This window comes from Parasteatoda tepidariorum, chromosome 6 (assembly GCF_982258835.1).
Source record: "Parasteatoda tepidariorum strain Cologne lab strain chromosome 6, Ptep-v5.0, whole genome shotgun sequence".
NCBI lineage: Eukaryota > Metazoa > Arthropoda > Arachnida > Araneae > Theridiidae > Parasteatoda > Parasteatoda tepidariorum.
In genome coordinates, this window is record NC_141760.1 from 50,906,019 (window position 1) to 50,928,588 (window position 22,570).

The window sequence follows — 22,570 nt, forward strand, 5'->3', positions numbered from 1 at the left end:
AATTTTTTTTTAAATTTATTTTATTTTTATTAATAAATTAATTAATTTATTTATTTTGAAAAAATGATTTTTGCCTGCCCTGTCTTTAAGCAAATTTTGTTGCGCACTTAATAAAGTGTTAAATTGACCAAATTATAGTGTAATGAAATATAAATCATGAGGTAATAAGGGCCAATTTAGCGCCTTATTAAAGTTGCCGCAAATTTGAACTATGCTATGGTTCTATCAGTGTACTAAAAATATATACGTAGTACTACCTGAAAATACGGAACAAATTTTTTGGTAAAATTGCCGTACTGTTTGGTAAAGATATTTCTGGTAAAAAAACAACAACATAATTCTGGTAATAAAACCAAAATATATTTGGTAACGGCTTTCGTTCATATGGCAACGGTTTACCAGAAATTCTTGTTACCAAAATTATAGTTCTTTCTACCACAAGTTTAATAAAAATACAACGAAGAGTAAATTTTACTGAATAAATAGCTTTTATGCCATGCTCCAAGGTATTATGATAAAATTACCTAATTTTAACTAGTATGATAAATCAATATTTTACTGTTAATTTTACAAAAAATCACTGCCAAAGCGCTTCGTGCTTGTTGGTGTTCCCAATGAGCCAGGAACACAGTACACTTTACCGAATTCTTGTAGTTATGGCTATACATTTTTTCTCAGTGTAAATGTTTTTTTTTCTTTTTTAAAGAAGAAAAGGTTTAATAATAAATTTAACTTCAATTCTTAATCTTTCAGGATATGGACATATATGAGAAGACGTTACATGCAGGATATTGGAACAAATGGAAGGATGTAAAGGATATTGGAACAAATACAATAATTAAAGATTCTGTATAGTCTGCAATCATCATCAAATTTGAAGTTAACCAAAACATATTACTTTCACTCAATAGTTGAAATAACTTATAAAGTTCTAATTGGGGAAAAACGAGAACAAATTTCATGAAGTCTTTGAATCTGGCTTTGAATCTTCTTTCACTTTGAATCTGGCGTATTTTGAATATAATAAAAGAAATTTAGCCTCTTATAAATTATTTATAGGTTCTACTTTTTTCGAAATCAATTACCATTCGGAAACAGTTAACTTTGTTTCTTATATTCCTTCATAAAATCATGAAACAACTTATTTGACGAAATACTAAGATTTTCGTTAAACAGTGACCTGAATGAAACAGTGACTTGAAATTGTACGGCGCCATAACAATAATATTTTAGCAACGGGCAATACTTGTTATGAGGGAATGACTTATACTACTTTATTGAAAACTTGGCAATTTTTTCAAACGTAGACTGATTACCCTCCATTTCATAGAATTTTAACAATCATTTCATGAGAATACTATTTTCAGTTTACAGTTTGAACTTAAATGGAATGTCTTGCGGAAAAATATTCATAATACGATACCAATGTTAAGAGTATATACTTTATGTACATACTTTATATTATACTACGAAGTAGAACATTGAAAATGCTCGGAACATATGCTGTATTAACACAAAAGCAAATACCATACGTAAATTAATACTAGCAAAAAATCGATACTTATAGTGAATCCTAAAGGATTGGAATATTTATCTAACATATCCTTCTGGGAATAGCATTTTCACGGAAGTCATCACCGATAATAATAATATTGCATAATCTTACATTTAGTTAATCGTTTTATCAGTAAATAGTAAATTTCAGTATTAGATTATTTCGCGGTGGTAATCTTTCATTCTCTTCAATTAACAAATGCGAATACATATATATGTATATATATTTGCTTATAAAAATGCTTTAGATACTATAGTTACAAATGTAGTTGGAAATTTTAAGCACGGCGTTAAAACAAAAAATTAAGGCTCGTGAAAATTTATCAGCGTTGTGAAGAAGCTCAAGTTGAAAACGTTATACTCATATTTATCCGTTTGAAAATTTCCTTGAAATTATTATTATCATTTAGACGTTGCATTCATAGCAAACAATTAGTATATGTCTCTCTTCTACAATTTGCCACCGTTGTATATGATGTAAACAGTTCTATGTCTCTCTTCTACAATTTGCCACCGTTGTATATGATGTAAACAGTTCTCAACAAAATTAAATTGAATAATACGAATGCATGAAATACAAAATGATTATGCATATGGTTATAGATGTATCAAATACCAATAAGAAAAATACAGTTGATTTAGGAATGTTTTGAAGTCGTCATTGTGCTAAGCAAGAAATTAAATCGAGTGCAGTTGCTTAGTGTGTGTAAAAATATCTTCGTCAGTCAAGTCGCATGGATATTCTGTTCGTAGTTGTTAAACTCAAACTTCTAAATGCTGTAACACATGAGAATAAGAGGAGACATTTTGGTTTTAGACGTATGCTGCACTAATTGCTTATAATATTACCAGAGGGAGGTAAGTATAGTTTTAAATTAATTTTAATTTTTACATTTTTAATTTAAACTTAAATATAATTTTTAATATTTTAACTTTAACTTATAAAAATCATAGAATGGGCTACCCATTTTCCCATATATCCCTATAATATATCTATAACACACCCAAATAATGACTACCTTGCATTTCAATCATCTACGAGTCAATACTGCTTACTGAGTTGTTTGTTTTACATAAACTCAAATTTCTAATTAGGTCTATATATATATATATATATATATATATATATATATATATATATATATATATATATATATATATATATATATATATATATATATATGCATATATGCATATATATATATATATATATATGTATATATATATACATATATATATATATATATATATATATATATATATATATATATATATATATATATATATATATATATATATATATATATATATATATATATATATATATATATATTTACTATATATATATATATATATATATATAGTACTATTTTCTGTTCATATCTTAAATTTGTGCCATAGTCGTTTTCTCATGGTGAGTATTTAAATGTACCATTACAGTCTGTTACAAATAACTTAGAGAGTCGGATATTAACCTTACTTTTAGGGATATAGCTAGTACAACAGTTATATCTTCCTAAGTCTTTTTTCTTTTCTTTTTTTATTGTTATAAAATATTTGATATACGGGAGGCAAATATAAATTTTGTTGTGCGACCACATTTGTTTTGTCTTCAACATAGCTAGTATACACAACTCAGTTGCAGTGGAATAACTTTTTAAAAAAATATATCAATTTATAACAAGAAAATAAGAGCATAGACATTTCGTTTGTTTAAATAAATGTTGTAACAGCCGTCCCCAAAAGATTAATATTAACTGCTTGTTGAATGTGTTTTAGAAAGAAAAAAAATTTATGTCGGTCCAAAAATTTAATTTTGAGTCATTTTATTTTATTATGGGAAGTAAAGTTACGAATAAAAAAATTTAATTTATTAAATAGTGTTTTGGGAATGAGGGCGATAACTATTGAGAATAAAAGTAAATTATTTAACGGAATCAAATGTAGAAGTATTTTTGTCTAAATTTTCAGTATTCACTGTTTATTTTTCACTTCTAATTATCTTCAGTACTTATGTTTATTTTCATATTTTTCACTGCTTTAAAAAATTTCTCGCTCTACATATCAACATTTTCGGCCTAATTTGAATAAGTCTAATGTCTTATTATCAGAGTATACCTGTCATGATCTGTTGGAACGATTCTAACCATTATGAAAATTACTTCGTATTTCATTTCTGTATATCTAACAATTTTATTTTTTAACTGTCGTTGAACAGCTGACCCAATTTTAAGTTTACGATTACCAATTAGGGATGTAACGAATAGTGATTTGACCTGATACCGAATATTCGGCCAAATACAATAGCAAGATTTTTTTGGAATTTTTTTTTATAAATATTATTTTTTATATCGAAATAAGTTAAGTGATCATTGAAAAATAATCAAAACTTAACTGTATTATTGCTATGGGATAATGGGAAAGAAAGTTTAATAGAAATGTTTAAAATAACAAAGATAATTAAATATTAAGATAATTAAAAATATTTAAGGTAAAAAAAAAACTGCTAAAGGTATTAAAAAAAGAAAACAACTAGACTAGAATTAATAAAAAAATTAGACTGAAATTAATATCCTCTTAATTCTTAAAACTAATATGTAATGCTAAATATGATATTTTCCGGAAAAAAATTATCCCTAAAACATTAAAAGAGATAATATGTCTATCTAAGACGCTTTTAAAATACAGCCCTATCTTAAAAACGCCTCTAAAAAACAAAGATCACATGCAAAAGCAAAACAGAAAAAATAAAAATTGATCTTAATTTTTGAAAGAAAATTTTACAACTCAACATTTCTATTTTCCAATTACCGTATTTAAAAAAAAAAAAAAAAAAAAAATTTAAGATTAAACTCTGATAGAAACCGCGCCGTAATATAGAAAACTATAAAATCATAAGTTTTTTGAAAAAGAAATAGCTAGATAGAAACCAAAAAAAAAAAAAAAAAAATTTCTTCTTAATTTTTAAATGTAAGATTAGAGCTAAAAATCTTAATTTAACTTTTTCAGATTGCCGTTTTTTTAGAAAAAAGTGACCATAAAAAATATAACTTTCATTAGAAACGCTCTCGTAAAATGCTGTCTTTTAAAAACGCTGATGAAAAGAAAAGTTAATAAAAAAAGAATCAAAAGAGTATGAGAAAAAAATTTGTTCTTTATTCTGTAATATAATTTTAATATTGAAAACCGCAGTTTTCTGTATTACAAGTTATCTACTTTACCATACAAGAAAAAAGTGACTATAATAGAATAAGTCTTTTAGAAACGCACTGTTAGCATGCTTTGCTTTAGTTAAAATAGAAAAACAAGAAAATATAAAGAAAAAAGAAGTTCTCAATTTTTAGAACCCCCCCCCCCCAAAAAAAAAAAATAAAAATCTTAGTCGAAAAACAATTTTCCAAATAATTTGCCGAATTTGTTGCCCTTTGGCCAAATATTCGTCCAAAGGGGCGAATAGTGGCCCAATATTCGTTACATCCCTACTACCAATATTCAACTCCGTAACCTTGTAATTTTGAACCTAATCCAGAAGACGAGAGTTTCTAGATCAAGTATACCTTCATGGAGGATTTTATGATGGTAGTAACCCGCATTTGCGTTACATGCAGAGGAAAACCATTAAAACTTCCCACAGTTAGCCTTATGGCAAGGGCACTTTAGCCCATGATTCATCTACCACTGAGGATATATTTTTGTCAGCATTGTGGTCGGTGCGAGCCGAATGCGGAATTCGTATCGACCAGCCATCGCTCAGCTCCGAACCCAGGTAACTTCATTAGAAGGTGAGCGCTCTATCCCGTGAGCCACCACTCATACGGCTCTTCTAACAGTTGTAAACTAAATTAGTTTCTGAAGTCAATTATGTAAAATCATTTAATTTCAGGGAGGGGGTACTTTTCTCCGACCCCCAAGGACCGCGAGTATAATAATAGTTTTAGTCTAATAATAGTTTTAGTCGAATTTCGTAACGCCATTGTCCATTAGACAAATTTCTTTAAAAAGACTATTCTCGGCACTTAAAAACATTTATTAAGATTTAAAATCAAATATGAATAACGAGTTATTAGATTTAAGATTCAGTATACAACTCAACAGTGAATTAAATTAAATTTTTATTTTCTTTGTAAGCTGATGATTATGTTATTATCATTTAATGTTCCTTTTCATAATGGAAATTTCAAATAAAAATATGAAACTCAAAAACATGCATAAATGTACACTAAAATAGCCGGAGCTTTACTTTATTATCTTAAGGGGAATTGGAGCATCGATAATTTTTCGACTCCGGGTTCTTTCTTGTAGAAAAGGAATACTTCAGATTTATATAGATTGAAGTCATTATTTAACAGTAAACAAACTTATAGTGTTAGTAGCAATTAATTGTTATGAAATGAACATTTCTTATCCATTAAAGCAATTGTATAAAAGACCATGACACTTTTAAGGCAATAAATTTTTTTCCCCACTTGAAAGTATAAGACAATTATGGTATGATTAACGGGAATAAAATTGACAAATAGGTTACCTTTAATATGTGGGTGATTCTTTTTAAACTTGACAATTCGGACGAAACAATTTCTTCACATTTGAAGTCTTCAAAATAATCTAAAATTTTTTGTATACTTCTTTTGTTACATTTATTAATATCTTACAGACAGCAGTGTAGTTTATTGGCATTTGCTCAAGAAAAAAAATAATAAAATAGAAATTCACCAAATCTTGAATGCCAGAAAAATGACATATTAGCTTAGAAGTTTAAAAAACAGAAGTTAATAGTAAGTAACTCAACTTAAGCCTTTATGTTAGATGAACCATAAATTGCTTAAATTAATTCTTTCTATCCACTGTGGCAAGAATCAAATTTTTTGTTGTTGCTGATGTGAATAGAATAAAATCGTGTTTAATAATCAATCATTAAATAAATAAATAACTTTGATTACATCCAACCATATTACAATCATACATAAACTTGGTATTAGGTTAATATTTGCTTTTCCTCCTTACAGTATTAGCAGTTAAAAAAAATTTCTGGTAACACTTCAATGTCGTGGAATTCATAAGTCAGGAGAATGACAGCCAGAATAATGACAAATTCGCCATTTTATAACATGTAACTTTAATTTAATATTTTGGCCTAAGACGTTTACATTCTGCAGAAAACAACAGGATTTCTTAAAATAACTCAGATAAATCTATGTAGTTAATGTTATTAATGATTTCAAGAAGCCAGGAAAATGACAACACAAAAACCTACTCATCTTGAAAATTTTTTGAAATAGATTTTGAACCAGAAAATTGGTTCTTTATTCATGCAACAAGACATGTTCCTATAGGAGGGTATCTAATCAATCTATTAACATAAGATATTGATTGCTGGCTCTATCTATTTTGGTTATAAACCACTAAATGAAAGTAGCCAAGTAAATGACAGATTTTCCTGGGACAAACAAATTATAGACAGAAAAAAATATTTTAAACGAAGTTTTTGTAAATAATACCCTCTGCGTATATTTTAGAAATGCTTACACCGGTTGAGATATAAAAAAAAATTATATATTGAAAAATTTATGGGAAGTTTTGAAGCTAAGTTATTATTGGAAACATTGGGACATGACAGGAAAATGACATTTTGAAGTTCAATTAAATTTTTTAACTATGCAAAACAGTCAATGCTAGTGCAAAGTCATTTTAAATTGCTAACAGCATCGCAATTTATTATTTTTTTAAAAAAAAAGTTCTTTCAGTATTATAGTATTAGATCTTGGAGCAAGGGACAGTGAATTGTCATAATTCGTGAGAATCAGCCATATAGATATTCTAATGAGTTGAAAAAAGAGAATAAAAATTAAGTTTTGTTATTTATTCTAATATAAAACAGCTTTAAATAAAATAACTCTTGTTTCTGTAGTTCTTCTTATGAATATTATTTAAAACAAATGGGAGTTAGCTGATAGTTAGTTTGAAATATTGATAAATTATATTAAAAAGATGAATAATCAATTATTGAAAGTGCAAGCTTTTTGAAAAAATTTATCTGAAAAATATGGGCTAATAGTAAATTTAACTAATTTAAATTAACCACACTTTAATTGAAATTTTTAATTTAAGGGAATCTAGGACACATTTTTTAAACCTTTTTCAAATTGCATGTATATATTTTTTTGTACTGAAGTATAATTTAATAAAAATACAAAATTTATTCATAAACGTTCGGAGAGACATTTAAAAAAAATTATATGTTCTAAAAGCTAATGTTTTTAAATTTTTTATGTAACTCAATATTACGTTATAACGATAAAAAAATTTAATTTATTTTCATTCAAATAATTTGTTTAATTTGTCTTCAGCATATTTTTCTAACAGAATTTTTTAAAAAAACTTTTAAAATTCCATATTTTGTCTTTTTATTAAGCTTTTTTTTAAAATAAATTAGTTGTTAAAATTTTTAACTTATTGGAAACAAATGAAAGTAAAATAACTAAAACATGCAAATTTCGAATTTCTTTGATTTATCATTTTTAGCTACTAAGATATATCGTTTTAAATATATCTTAAGATATAATTAAAAAAATTTTAAAAAAATGTGACAAAAATAAGTTATAGAAAACATTCAAAGCTTTAGTATCATTTGAAGTTAAATGTAAGGAAAAGGGATATAAAAATATTTTTTTTTTTTTTACTAAGGCACAAAAATAATTTGTTAAATCATTTTTAAGAGAATCAAAGATAAAAATATTTTCTTTCTAAGTAATGAAACAAATGCCTAACTTCGTATTATTTGCACCCTGGCCCCCTTTAAATAATTTTATAACATTGTTTAATGAAAATGCTATTGTGAAAAATGTTTTTTTCTCTCTCTTTGTTTTGTCCAGAGCCTTGTATTTTGACGGGAGGTTAAATTCTAATATTAACATCTCGTGAGATAATAGATATCACATCGTCTGTGAACCACAAACTGCTGTCATCCCATCTCTTTGCGTAATGACTGCACCTGATATAAACTCCTTATCTTTAAAACGATGATAAAGCGTCATCACAAGATTAAATAATCTCGGCCAATTTTTATGCATAATCTCGGTGCTGTAGGCAATTATTATTTTTTTTCTTCCTTTAATTGGCCACATCATAAATTGTTTTTTTTCTCGTCTAACAATAGCGATATCATCCAATCAGTATTGAACTATGCACTCAAAGTTTGCTTTTTTAAGTGTGAAAGGGAGGTTTTCGTCTGGCAGTTATTTGAGACCTGCATTGAATTGAAAAATTTATGTGATAAGAAATTGTGATAAATTATTCTATTGTGTATTAAATTTTAACACTTGTCACTTCCTAAAGAAATGTTACAATCTATCTTTTTATTTTCTGCCAGGAAAATAAGGGATGTTTTTAATTTTTTCAATCGAATTTAATATTAACTCAGGCATAAGTAAAAATGTATAAACGTTATTAAAAAAAACTCATTTCTCAAACGGTAAATTTATTAAAAGTTTCTTACACAAATTTTAAATGATAGACCAGGTTCAAAGAGATAAGAACATTCCAACCGAATTGCCTCAACATTTCAGTAAGTAATAAATAATAAAACAAAAAATATACAAGAACAATTTAATTCTGAGCATAGTGCAAAAACCTCAATACTGTCATTGAAAATAATATTTTGTAAGACTTCGTTGTAGAAGAAACAAAACAGAAGAAACAAACTAAAACTACCAAGCGAAAACCTACACTAAAACTACCAAGCTAAAAACTGAACCAACCATAGAAAAATCTCTACAAAGTATAAGGCTCTGTCCTCCTCACAAAACAACTTTCGAAAAGTAACTCTTACTCGAAAAGATTATTAAAAACAACCCACCACTTAAACAAATGTCCCTCCCTGTTTAACTAATTTATTGGTTATAAACTTGCTTCTTATTTTTGCTCTTTTATGTATTTCTAGAGCATTGAACATATAATTAATATAGCTGGAAAAATATTCCAAACCAAATAAGATTTTAAAAATTTCTCTTCTCAAAAGTTTGCAAAAATCCAAATAAACCAACAAAAACCCCTAACTCAATTTTACAGTTATGAAACTACAGGAAAGTATCTAAAATATTTAACTAAGTATCCCCCCAAAATTACTATTGCTTTCCCCCCCCCCTCTAGCAACTCTACAGAGAAACTAAACGCAAGCTAGGGCAGGTCAATTCAAAGCTTCTGATATGAAAACTAATAATAGATCGATCAGGTGTATACAAACATATGTACTATATACTAAATAACTAAAACATAAACCAAACAGGGGCAGGTTAATTTAAAATATCGTAGACTAAATTTAAGAATACGTCAATTCGTTCTTTTTCTCCCCCCCCTCCCCCCCCACCTAACGAGGAACCTGAGCTCACAAATTTAAAAGATACTTCTCAAAACGTCGTTTTGAAACAAAAAGAAAGAGTGTGAAAAGAGAAAGAGTACTACTAATAATGAAATTTTCATATCGTATTTTAGCGATTTTTAATCCAAAACAGTTTGAAAGCTCTCTTTACTTGATGCTATAGGCGGAGCCAAGTGAACGAGCTATAAATTTCAAAATGTTGGAAATTAAGTTTTTAAAATGCAGAAACATATTGTACTAATGACATATCGTTTGTTAGTTTAATACTGTACTAATGACATTAGTTTAAAGTGATTTCCTGTCAATTTCTGTAACGTATAATTTTGATTTTTCTGGCTGATCAAAATCAAAACATTTTTTAACCATTAAAAATGGCTGCTGTAATAAGACAACTTATATTCGTATATCTACTATACGCCTTCTTATAGGCTCAATAAATTAATTTCACGTGATATTTTTTATGTTCTTTGATTCTATTATTTTAACATAGTGGATCTTGAAAGAAAAAAAAAATGAATTTCCACTAAAATAATTTCTTTTTGGAAATCGAACAAAGGGATGCATAATTCACGAAGAAGCTGTCTAGACTCAGTATAAAAAATATGTGTATTTCTTCATAAACCCCCTGTATATGTCTAGAATGGTATGATTAAAATATAATATTTCTGTTAAAGAAATACTTTATTTTATCTACAACTGATAGTTGAAATAATTATGCAGTGTCTTAAAAATATTTTTATTTTGTTTATAAATTGAAATAAAAGTAGAACTATATAAAAATATTTTTGTTTTGTTTATAAATTGAAATAAAACTATAACTTTATAAAAATATTTTTATTTTGTTTATAAATTGAAGAAAGATATGTAATTTTAAAATGAATGTGGTTTACAACTTAAGGCTCTTCTGTAGAAGTGGGTACGCTAGCAAACAGGCTATAAGGAAAATTAATCATAATTTTTTCCGTTTATAAAATAAAGTTTAGATCATTCTCTTTTAAATATTAAAAAAAAAACAATACTATAATAATCATAATAAAAGTTTAACGAAGTTAAAAATTAATATTGTTTGTTTTTTATAAGGAAAGGACTAATTGATTTGCCTGATTTTGTTTTAAATATATAGTATTTCTAACTAAATAGTTTCGATTGACCTTTTATTTAAAGCTTAGATAATCGTTATATCTCAAAAATATTAATTTGTGGTGATTGGGCTAGTTTTGACATGATTTACATTTGCTATAACACACTTAAAAAATTATTATAATTTTTTTTTTTTTAATTTTTTTGATGAAGAAAAATAATTATTATGAAAAATAATTCTAAATTCATTTCATATAAAAAATACTCCCTGGAGACTGTAATAATTTTAAACCATTAATTTTTAACAATCAATAATTTACAATCAATATGTTTTAATATGATTATGAAATGTATTTATTTTTGAGTAAATGTAAAAATAAGTATCTTTTTGTAGATTAGCTTGAAAAATTTATGCATTTTTAAAAAAAATTAATTTTGCCGTCAATTTATATAACTTATTGTTACTGTTATAACTTATTGTTATGATAAACTTATTGTTACAATTTTATATTCTTATTTTTTAATTTAAAATATTTCAAATTCGTAGATTACACATTTGATGTTCATATCAAATGTACTTATGTTGAGTTAAATACTTTTCATTTTTTCACCCAAGCAAATTTTTCATGCCAAGTATATCTGTAACATGATTATGTTAACACCTGTTTTAGATTCTCCAAAACTTGCAATTTTAAAAACTATTGTAACACTTACAAAAATAAAAGTAAAGTAAATAATATTTTTACTATACATTATTGTTTTGATTTTGAAAACAGTTTGCAGTTATTACTCAACAACACATGATAGGCAAAATTTATGACAATCAGCAGTTATCTCTGGTACTTATCTGTTTTTAATAAATCTCTTTTCACATAATCTATAATAAAACTGTGCTCTTTTTAATAGGTACAAAATATATTAATATAATACTTGTACCAAAATTAGTCTATTTTCTATCTATTAAAACTGCACCAATTGATATTGTACCAGTACTGCTTATCAAATTAGTTAAAGATCATTGCATCAATAATAGTATGGCGACTTTTTAAAAGCTTCCTTAGCGAGCAAGTACCTTTTCTCCGTTAATTTTACTTTTAGTACATAGGCTTTTTTTTAAAATTTCAATTATTACCTATTACCAAAGAGAATTAAGCATCATTAGCGTCAATAATATTATGGCTATTTTTGAAGCTTCTCTTAAATCAATAAATACCATTTCTTCATTAGTTTTGCATTTTAGTACATAGATTATTTTTTATTTCAATTCGGACCTATTATCAATATTAATCAAGCATCATTTGCGCTGATAATAATATAGTGGATTTTTACGTTTGTTCTAAATTAATTAGTACTCATTTAGTAGCTCTCCATTAATTTTGCTGTTAAGTAGTTTTTTTTAAAAATTTAAATTGCCGTTGATTTTAGATTACTTAATTTTATCGAATCACGTTTTAAAAATATAACTATAAGCAAAATACGCACTTGTTTTCAGACGTGTAGCAAAATAAACGCGTATTTTTGGTGTCGTAGTCCGCCTATGCCCTACGTTCATCATTGAATTTATCTAACGTAGCGTATTAAAATAATTAAATATTATAGAACGTAGAATAAACTCTTTTTTTAAAAATATTAATGAGAGCAATCCGCTAGTAGATCTCACTGATTTTATATTTAAAACGTTTGATAAAACAGAATCGTGTGCTGTTTAATTTACATTAATAACGGTTTTCTATCCAATAATTCATACGTCTCTCAAGAACAATCTAATTGAAATATATGAACGAATTTTAGGATCGGGGACTAAAATTATCATTCCTTTAACCCTCAGTTCATATTTCAGGACGCTAGTTCTTGAGTTATAAAAGAAACACACACACAGACCTAAACACTCTTCATTTTATTATAATAGAATAATTTTTATTAATATTTTATTGAAATGAATTAACTTCTGAGAGATATGTTTTTATTTTGACTTTGAGGCTATCCATAAATAATGTTGCACTTTTTTACCCAGCATTTTTGACTCCTTTCCCTCTTCGACATTAAGTGTTAGACTTCATCATTATTTGAAAAAAACAAGGTTTATTTTTAAAAAGCTCAGAGTACCTGAGTTTTTTATAGAAAAAAAAAACTTTTTCGAGTTAATTTTAGAGAAATATTTTAAATCTTTTTAAGGAAATACTTTTTAACAGAAATATATTTTAAATCCTTAGTGATATTGCAGAATTGTCTCTCTAGGTCTCTATAACTTATGGTACCATAACATTTTGGAAATTTTAATCTACCTTTAAATTGCCAATGCATAAAACATCTTGGTTCTAAAATTCTAAATTTTCTTGAGCATAATTACATTTTTCTAGTATAAAAACTTTGGGGGAAAAAAATATAAAAATATTAATTGCAACGAATTTAAATGGATTTAAACAAATTAAGCGAATGAAAAAAACAAATAAAGCAAATAAAAAGCAAAGTAAAAAAGTAAAAAAAAAAAAAAAAAAAAATTAAATAAGTAAGGCACGATTTATGGTGACGAGAAAATAGGAGGCAGACCCTGTATTTACCTAGACTGGATTTAACTAACATAGTTCAGCAGAATCTTTTATAAAATTTTAATTCAACTTTTTAGTATTAATTCTTTTAATATATCCTTATAAATGAAATCTTTTATTCATGAAAAAAAGATTTTGGTTCACAACTGAATATTTTGTGCATAACTATCAGTAAAATGTAAAAACGTGCTCTTCTAGAAACTCATCAATGTTTACTTTCTCTAAGCTTCTTCATGCTTTTTTTCTTTAATATGAAAACAAAAATGTGATTCTCTATTTCTGCATTTAGCTTTACAACTGAAAAAAAAAAAATCTGAAACCTTATTCAATTTTAAAGCAATCGTAAAAGATTGAATACTACTTAGTTTCATAGATATGATTAAAATATATCAAAGCAGTTCTATATAATCTATAATATCATGTAATCCAAATTTAAGAAATTTTTTGCAGAGTTTTCTCTTCAAAAATTAAATAACTTTTTCAGGTTGCATAGATGATTTTATTTCATAAAAACTGATAACTTTTCATAAATAAAGTCAATTGTTGTTGATTATTGTTTATATAATTGAAATCTGGCAACATATTCAAAAAATGCATTATGATATTTGATTTGATGATATATTATGATATTTGATAATATAAATGTTTCATATAATTAATATAATTTTATTAATTTATGTAATAACCAATAAAATTTCATGTAATTAATATAATTTTATTATATAATATAATAATAAATATAATTTTTTATCATTAAAAAAATCGTAAGGTTTTACGAGCCTCAATCCCCAATATTTTGTAAGAACAGATGCTTTTTTTTTGATCCAAAAAAAAATTTTTTTTTAAACTTTAACTTTTTATTTTAATAACATTTGTGAGGTTAATAATTATAATAATTATTTTTAGTTAGGACTTAATTTAAACCAGGCTAGGGATTTTGTCCGGAAAAAACTAGACGAAATGGAATGAAGTTGATGAAATGTAAGAACCTAAACATGAGCAATGCAATTTCTTAGCCATAAGCATAATAACAGCTTAAATTTGAAAAAATTAAATTTAATATATTGCCAGAAAGTTTTTCGCAACTACTTAAAAAAATTATTTTAAATTGATCTGAAAAAAAAGTTTTTTGTTTGCAAGAAACTTTTGTTTCTTGTTTTGGAAAAGAGTTTGACAGTTTCCCACATTTCTTTCGGAGTTTTTTTTTTTTTTTTTAAATGATTCTTTTTACTGTGGAAGAAACTTTCCATCAATAGTTTAAACCATAATTACCATCAATGTTTTGAGATACAAAATAAAATTAATGTGAATACAAAACAAAATAATTAGACAAAAACAGCCTCTTTATCGTTTTAAAATAAACATAAGCTGAAAAGGAAATGTTCAAATAAATAATGTAAAAATATTTAATTTGCTAATTTCAAATGTTTTTATTTTAACCAAAGGTATGACGTCACATTTCTTGTTTACCTCTCCCCCCCCCCTTGTCACCAACTGTTATTATATCACTAACTTCTACTGCTTTCCAAACGTGATTTCATTTGTGGATAGGCCCTTTAAAAAATTTCATTTATTAATTTAATTAAATTTCCATTCTGTTTGATATAGGCAACAGAATGCATTATAATTTAAATTAAATTATAATGTTAATTTCAATTAAACGGCCAACGATATTATAATTTAAATGGCTAAAAAAAATTTGTTTTAGCTCAAAACTGCTTCATCAGTTTTTATAGTAGTAACGTTATGAGTTGGTTTCTTTTAGTAACATGTATTTATTTAGAAAAAATTATTTATTATTGTTTTAATTTCTTTTAAATTAAATTCTTCATATTTTTGCCACTATGATTATATTTACCTGCGAAAAAAGTATTTTCATTTTTATCTTATTTAAATTTTTAGCTCGATTAAAAAATTGTGGTTAATTGTTAATTGTTAATTTTTCATCGGCTGTAACAGAAATGAAGCATTTATTTATGCTGATAGGAGGTGAATTCATAAACATTTCAATTTGATTTTGTTGTGTCGAAACTCATTTCTTATGTATCAAATTTAGATATGAAGGGAAGTTCTATGCTTCCACATATGCTAAATTAATTCGCTAACTGAACCCAATAAATTACAATGCTCTCATTTATGATGTAATTTATATAAAATATTATCAAATATTTTTTTTAAATATTTATTTTAAATCTTAATCAATTCTTTATTTTCTGCTGTGGGAAAATTGTTAAATCCTGCAATATTCTAAAATTTTTATGTTATTGTTTACGAAAAACTTTTGTAAGCAGAAGGATTTTAAAAATTTTGTGAACAAAAATTACTAAAATTAAAATTTGATGATTTAATGAATAGTTTATCTCAATTCTTGGATTGTGGAAGAGCTTAAGAAAAACTATTAAACATGATATTTTATTAATAAATATCGATTGTAAAATCTTAATATTATTTGAAATTGCAAATGAATAACAAAGCAAAACTTCCTCTTAATATTTAATAATTATTAAAAGATCAATACTGTACAATTTATTTATATCTATCGTCCTCTATATAACCTTCAAAATTTCGTTTGCTCTTGAAGTTGTAAAGTGACCACCTGGTACCTAACCCCCGATGCAATATCGGTGCTATTATTGGTTAACTGGGTCAGTTAGAATAGTTTCACTGCCAACACAACTCTATTGTAGAAACCTGCAAGATTAAAATAATAGCAACTAAGGGAGTTAATACATTTGCGATTTGACCTGGTTAGAGAAAAAAAAAAAAAATTTTTTTTAAATTTATCTCCCTTCTAGTGCAGATGGTGTCTTTCCGGGAATGGTAAATCCCGAATCTCCATTATGGGAACGTTGGGACCTTTTCTCGAATTCCACCCTCCCCTTATTTAAAACCCCCTACACCCACTGGATTTTTTTTTCCCTTACACTACTGATACATATTCGGAAAAAGGGGAAGTAACGGGAAAAAAATGCATATTGTTCAAAACATTTCACCCCTCCCCCCTCTGTATTGGGGAAAGGAGTTGTGTTTTGGGGGTAAAAGTAGGTCATTCCCACTACCTTCTCTCAACCCTTTCTGTTTACCTGAGCAAAAAGGGGTAGATTTTCAAGGGTAAAAAGGGGTGTAAAGCTATGTAAGTGAAAACTCTCGGAAGAAAGCTAATTTTTTTTTCTTTCCTCTAGTCTACTCTAAATATTTCCGCTGGGATATCGTGTTATTGGAAATGGTTTTTCTTTAGATCTAGGATTTTGTATTTTTCAGTCTCACGTATGTTTTATGTCAAGGACGATCTTTATATAAGAATAGTTCTAATCATATTTGGGTCACTTTGACAACACGAAATAAGTAACATTTTACCACCTGTCTCTGTTTTAGAATTTAGTATAGTCATGTAATTGAATTTCGTTAAAATGCTTAAAAATATAGTTCCTGCCTTACAAATTTGGCTCAATTTTTTAGATTTTAATATTGCATCCATTTTTAAAATAAATTTAAAAATGCTTTTACAATTGTGTGAAAATGATTTAAGTTATGGGAAATACTATAAGATTCTTAGGAAAGGATAATATATCTAAGATTTTGTGTTTTTCAAACTCACGCTTATATTATATCAAGGACAATTTTTATAAAAGAAGAGTTAATCAGGGGTGGACTAGTGACTAAAAGATATTTATTACTGTACTAGTCCGCACTCATTTTAGCTGCCACGATTAGAATTTTTGCTAATAAATGGTAATAATATAAATTTGAATAAAAATACACTGTACTCTATACGGTAAATGTATTATATTCATAACTATTATGAAATATGATATTTTGCGACAATAACACAAACCAAAACGCGAAACAGAAAATCTAAAAGCTAATACGGAGAACCATCCTTTTTCATCAATTGCTGGTTCAGGAAACTACCGATAATTTTTTTATGGTGGTGGTTCGAGTCAAATTTTAGTGGTTTCAGACCAACAGACCACCTTTAATTTCAAGTTCAGGTTCTTATCATATTTGTCAATAATAGGATATATCATAAGATTTGTAAGATAGGATATCAGATTAGGTGTGTATTTTTTTTCAGTCTCCCGTATGTTTTTTGTCAGGAACGATTTTTATTTTATTATAATAGGTTTAATCATATTTGGTTCATTTTGACTACTCGAAGTAAGCAAATTTTCAATACCTGTCTCAATTTTAAAATTTAGTACATTTAATTGAATTTTGTTAAAGTGCCTGAACACATTTTTCAGATTTATGATTTAAAATAAATATTTTAGAATATGATATTGCATTCATTTTCAAAAAATCATTTAGAAATACTTTGACAGTTTTGTAAAAATAATTTAAGTAATGAGATGTACTATAAGATTCTTAGGATGGGTAAAGATATATTAGGTTTTGTGTTTTTCATACTCATGCTTATTTTGTGTCAAGGACGATTTTTTTTTTTTTATAATTTTAATCACGGGTAGATTAATGACTAAAAGATATAACTAGTCCCTACACATTTTCATTACTGTTCCGATTGCTTGCCTTTATTAGAATTTCGTTTTTAAACAAAAATTTAAAGAAAGGTAACAATGTGAATTTAAATGAAAATTACTGTACAGTAAATGCATTATGTTTACAATTTTTATAAAGTATATTTTAACACATACCAAAACTAGAAACCGAAAATATACCAACTCTTTACATCAATTGTTAGTCCCTGAAGTCACTAATAATTACTTTATGGTGGTTCTAGTCAAAATTTAGTGGTTTCGGATCAACAGATCTCCGTTAATTTCGAGCCCTAGTTTTAAACATATCTATCATAGGATCTATCAATAGATTCGTAAAATAACGTATAAGATTCGGTGTGTATTGTTTTTCTATCTCCCGTATGCCTTAGGTCAAGGACGATTCTTATATGAATATAATTGTTATCATATTTGGATTACTTTGACAGCACACTTAAATTAGCACATTTTACCACCTGTCTATCTTGCTGGAAGCAGCAAAGTAATGTTATTGAATTTTGTTAAATTGCTTGAAAATGACTTTTCTAATTTACTAAGTTAAATCTAATTTTAAAAAACTCCATTTTGTTGCTTTTACAGTCGAGGGCAAGATGATTGAAGTCGTTGGTTATGCCATAAGATTTATAGCCATAGATACCCTCCAACTTATGAGGATTTTGAAAATAATTCTTTCTAGTGGTAGCGAATCAAAGTAGAAATTTTTAAAGCAAATGGATCTCTCATAAAACTTTTATCAGAACTTAAGAATCTAGCCATATGGCATGCACTTTTATAAGTAATAGTGGACAAGTTACGCTAAAATTATTTTTTTTTAAATATTAAGACATTAATTTTGCTACCGTCAGAAAAGAAGATTTCTGAAACTACGGAAATTCCGTAGCAGTTGGAGGGTATGTACTATGTGAGAATTTTATTCAGTATACATATTTAATAGCATTTAATTGGTATACTGTTTGTAATAATGAATACAATATTTAATTTGTACATTACAATAATAAATCACTTGATTACGATACTTTAAAAGTTCTTTATATAACTATAAATTTCAACTATATTCCTTTATGCAAAATTTTGAAGTAAAAGAAAACTATAGTTGTTTTAATTTTTGAAGAAAATCATTCATTTTTCTTTTCATTTTGAAAGGAAATGAAATTCATTTTTCTTTTCAATTCATGTTTTTTATTTTCACTTATTTAAAAATTATTTATTAAATACTCGAAAATACAATTATAAACTATTTTTTACAATTTTTTTTAAAAGTTTTAGATTAATACTGAATTGTTTTATTTTTTTATTTATTTATTTTTTCAATGCTAAATAAGAGTTTTTTTCCACTTATATAAGTTGAAAGAAATTTCTTTTTTTTCGGGGCAGTTTTTTCCACTCTGAAAGGAACTTGCCCTACCTGATTTTAAGTAGTAAATTGATTATTTTTTCCCCGCAGAACATTTTTTTATCCCTTATCTTTTACTCCGATTCCAAATATCTTTTTTATCATTTTTTTTAATTATTCTTATTTTAAAGAAAAGGGTTGCAGAAAAAGATTTACGTATTCAATGAAAAACCTCAATTTATAAGATTTAGACACAGTAAGTTTATTTTATTTATTTACTAATTTTTGGTCTTAAGATTTAAAATAAAAATATCTTATCTTCCAAGTAAATATATAATAGTATTAACTTTGGAAGAAACACTGGTGCTTCGAATCATTTAATCAATTTAATACTAGTTCAATTTAATACTAGTTTTAATAATCATAAATCCGGGATAAATAATTTTGAGAAAATGTATCGACTGGTATTTATTTATTTATTTTTTGCTTTCCATTAATTGAGAAACAGAAATTAGTGACTGAAATTAATCTATTTCATCCTCTTATATATATATATATATATATATATATATATATATATATATATATAGTATAAGAATCTTGATCCATGAAATAATTTTTACAAGTATGCGTTCTACTTTTAGGTGAAATCGAAATAATTATTTTGCACTGAGTTGGTATTTGATACAAATAAAATTTACGTGCCCTATTTTATATTAGAACTTTATTTTTTATTTTAGAAAAAATACAAAATTTGTATTTAGTTTTATCTATAATTTTTTTCAGCATTCGAAATTTTTTTTTGAAATAAATCGAAATATATTATAATTTTAAAATAGTTTTTTTATAGTTATGCATAGGCCTCGCAAAAAACTGAAAAAAAGTTTATTTAAAAAAATAAACCGTGTTTTTGTTGTTGTTTTTAATCAAAGAGCATTTTTTAAAGTTTTGTGTTTTTTAAAAAAAATTTTATTAAAATTTCTTTTTCAGAGTTTTTTTAACTTCCATTTTAATATATTTATGTATATTGATTCCCAGTATCTCCAAATAGGATGTAAGCTGATAAATTATTTAAACCATGACTTGATAAATTGTTCCCAGCAGATATATCATAACTACAAAATGTTGCTAAAATAAGTAGTTTATTTCATAATGGGGATCCTTAGACTAATTTTGATTTCTTATTTTTTTATTCTGTTAGTAACAGTTTACGAAACTTAGAAATTTCGTCAACAAATATTGTTATGCTCTTCTGATTTTTTTTACTTTCCCTTTAGCAAGAAAAGTTGATATAAAGTACTACTACGCTCTGCTGTACTTTACCCATGTTACTCCTTGGTTAGCATTCATTTTGAGTTAGTTATCTTCTTAACTTGTTAGTTGTTTGAATTTATATACTCTTGCAATTAAAATGGCCTGCATAAGCTAAATTAAATGAAATTAATCACGAATATGATATTGAATAATATTCCTTTGGAATTTAGAAAATAACGTAGCAATATATATTTTAAAGTGCTGTCAAATATTTGTACTAACTGAGCCTGAACCTATCCAAAGCACTATACTGAGAATGGAAAAAATTTGAAGAAAATAAACAATTTTTCTTAAAAAAGTGTTTATATATATTCTCTCCTAAATTGGTGATACATGTAAAATTAATTCACTTTTTTTGATGTTCAAATTTTGAGTATTGATTTTCATAGCAAAGCATTTAGTTTTTATTGATGACAGTTATTGAGATAATCTCATAAAGTTTGAAACATCCTTTTTTGCTGAAAGTAGCTTTCCTGGAAAAATTTAATTTTATAAACCTATGCAGACATTTTCTTTGCTTTCAAAGTAGCATATTGAATATAATGTATAATTATTGATCATAATTATTCCGAATTCATTGAAATTTATTTAATTCAAAAATATTAAATAAATCATCTAGTTCAATTAAATTTTAATTATGGAAGCTATGTTACCCTTAACCTTTTCAAATGAACCTGCTGAGGGAGGTCTTATTGCTTAATACAGCACTACTCTGAGTGTTTGGTACTCATAAGTTCAAAATAGATTTTCAAAGGAACCTGCTGTACTCACAGTTTTGCATGCAAAATTGTTCAACAAATTTCAAGATTTTATTAAGTATAATTTGATTCCATGTAAAAAAAAAAAAAAAAAGAATCCACTCTTTCATTAATGCATAATTTTTAATTTTTTTTTTATATATGGGTCATTCTCACGAAAACTGTCATTTTTCAGTTCATAAAATCCCAAAAAAGTAAAGTGAATAAAAAGCTCTGAAACTTTTTATATTAATAGAAATATGTAATGGCATTATAAAGAAAGTATATATCCCATAAATTATACTTAATATTTAAATTATTTGATTTTTTAAATAATAAATTTATAATTATTAATTTATAATAATTAATAATTAATTAATTAATTTAATAAATAAATTAATTAATTTAATAAATAAATTTATTAATTTATTTTTCAAATTAATTAATAAGTAAATTAATTATTTTCACTATTTAAAAAGTGAGGGACTGACACTAATAGTGAGGGAATGATATTTTATTTTAATAAATGTTTTTATCTAAGTTACATCTACCTAAAGTTTGAAAATGATAACATACTAAGCATATCTAATATTTATTATAATTTAGTCTTATATATTTAATAGTTTTTACAGGTTTGGGAAATAAAATTGGCTGGCACGATTGAACAAAAAAAAATTTAATAATTTACTCATCTTGAATCATTCCCTCACTTCAGCGTCATTCCCTCACTTTATACACTAGTGAGGGAATGACGAATTCAATAAAATTTAAAAATAACAGTTAGGCTTTATTAATTTCTGAAGTCAATCACATACAATTATATTCATACAAGAGAGCAACATATAATTATCCACTTTCTCGATGAAGTTGTATTTTATTTTACTCTAAAAAACGACATGAGGGAATGACAAATGTAAAAAATTTTACCTGGTTTGATTCATTCAAATTTATTCCACAGCAAAGCTTCTTTAAGTTGAAGATGGAAACATACTGCAATTTTGTTCTATGATGCCAGTTGTTAACTTCTGAAGTTTTTATTAAAATATTTTTATTCTAAGATGATTGCAGGTGATAAGAACATTGTTGTGAGGGAATGACGCGAAACACTGGGG

At 26.0% G+C, this 22,570-nt stretch overlaps 1 long non-coding RNA gene across 3 annotated transcripts in view; it reads left to right on the top strand.

The window, feature by feature from the left end:
• LOC107436716 (uncharacterized) overlaps nucleotides 1-22,570 on the top strand; it is a 441,993-nt gene that overhangs the window by 348,329 nt on the left and 71,094 nt on the right. For all 3 annotated transcript variants that reach the window (XR_015434629.1, XR_015434630.1, XR_015434628.1), the window contains one exon: nucleotides 754-2,412. This is a non-coding gene — a long non-coding RNA (uncharacterized LOC107436716). The remainder of the gene's footprint in view (nucleotides 1-753; nucleotides 2,413-22,570) is intronic.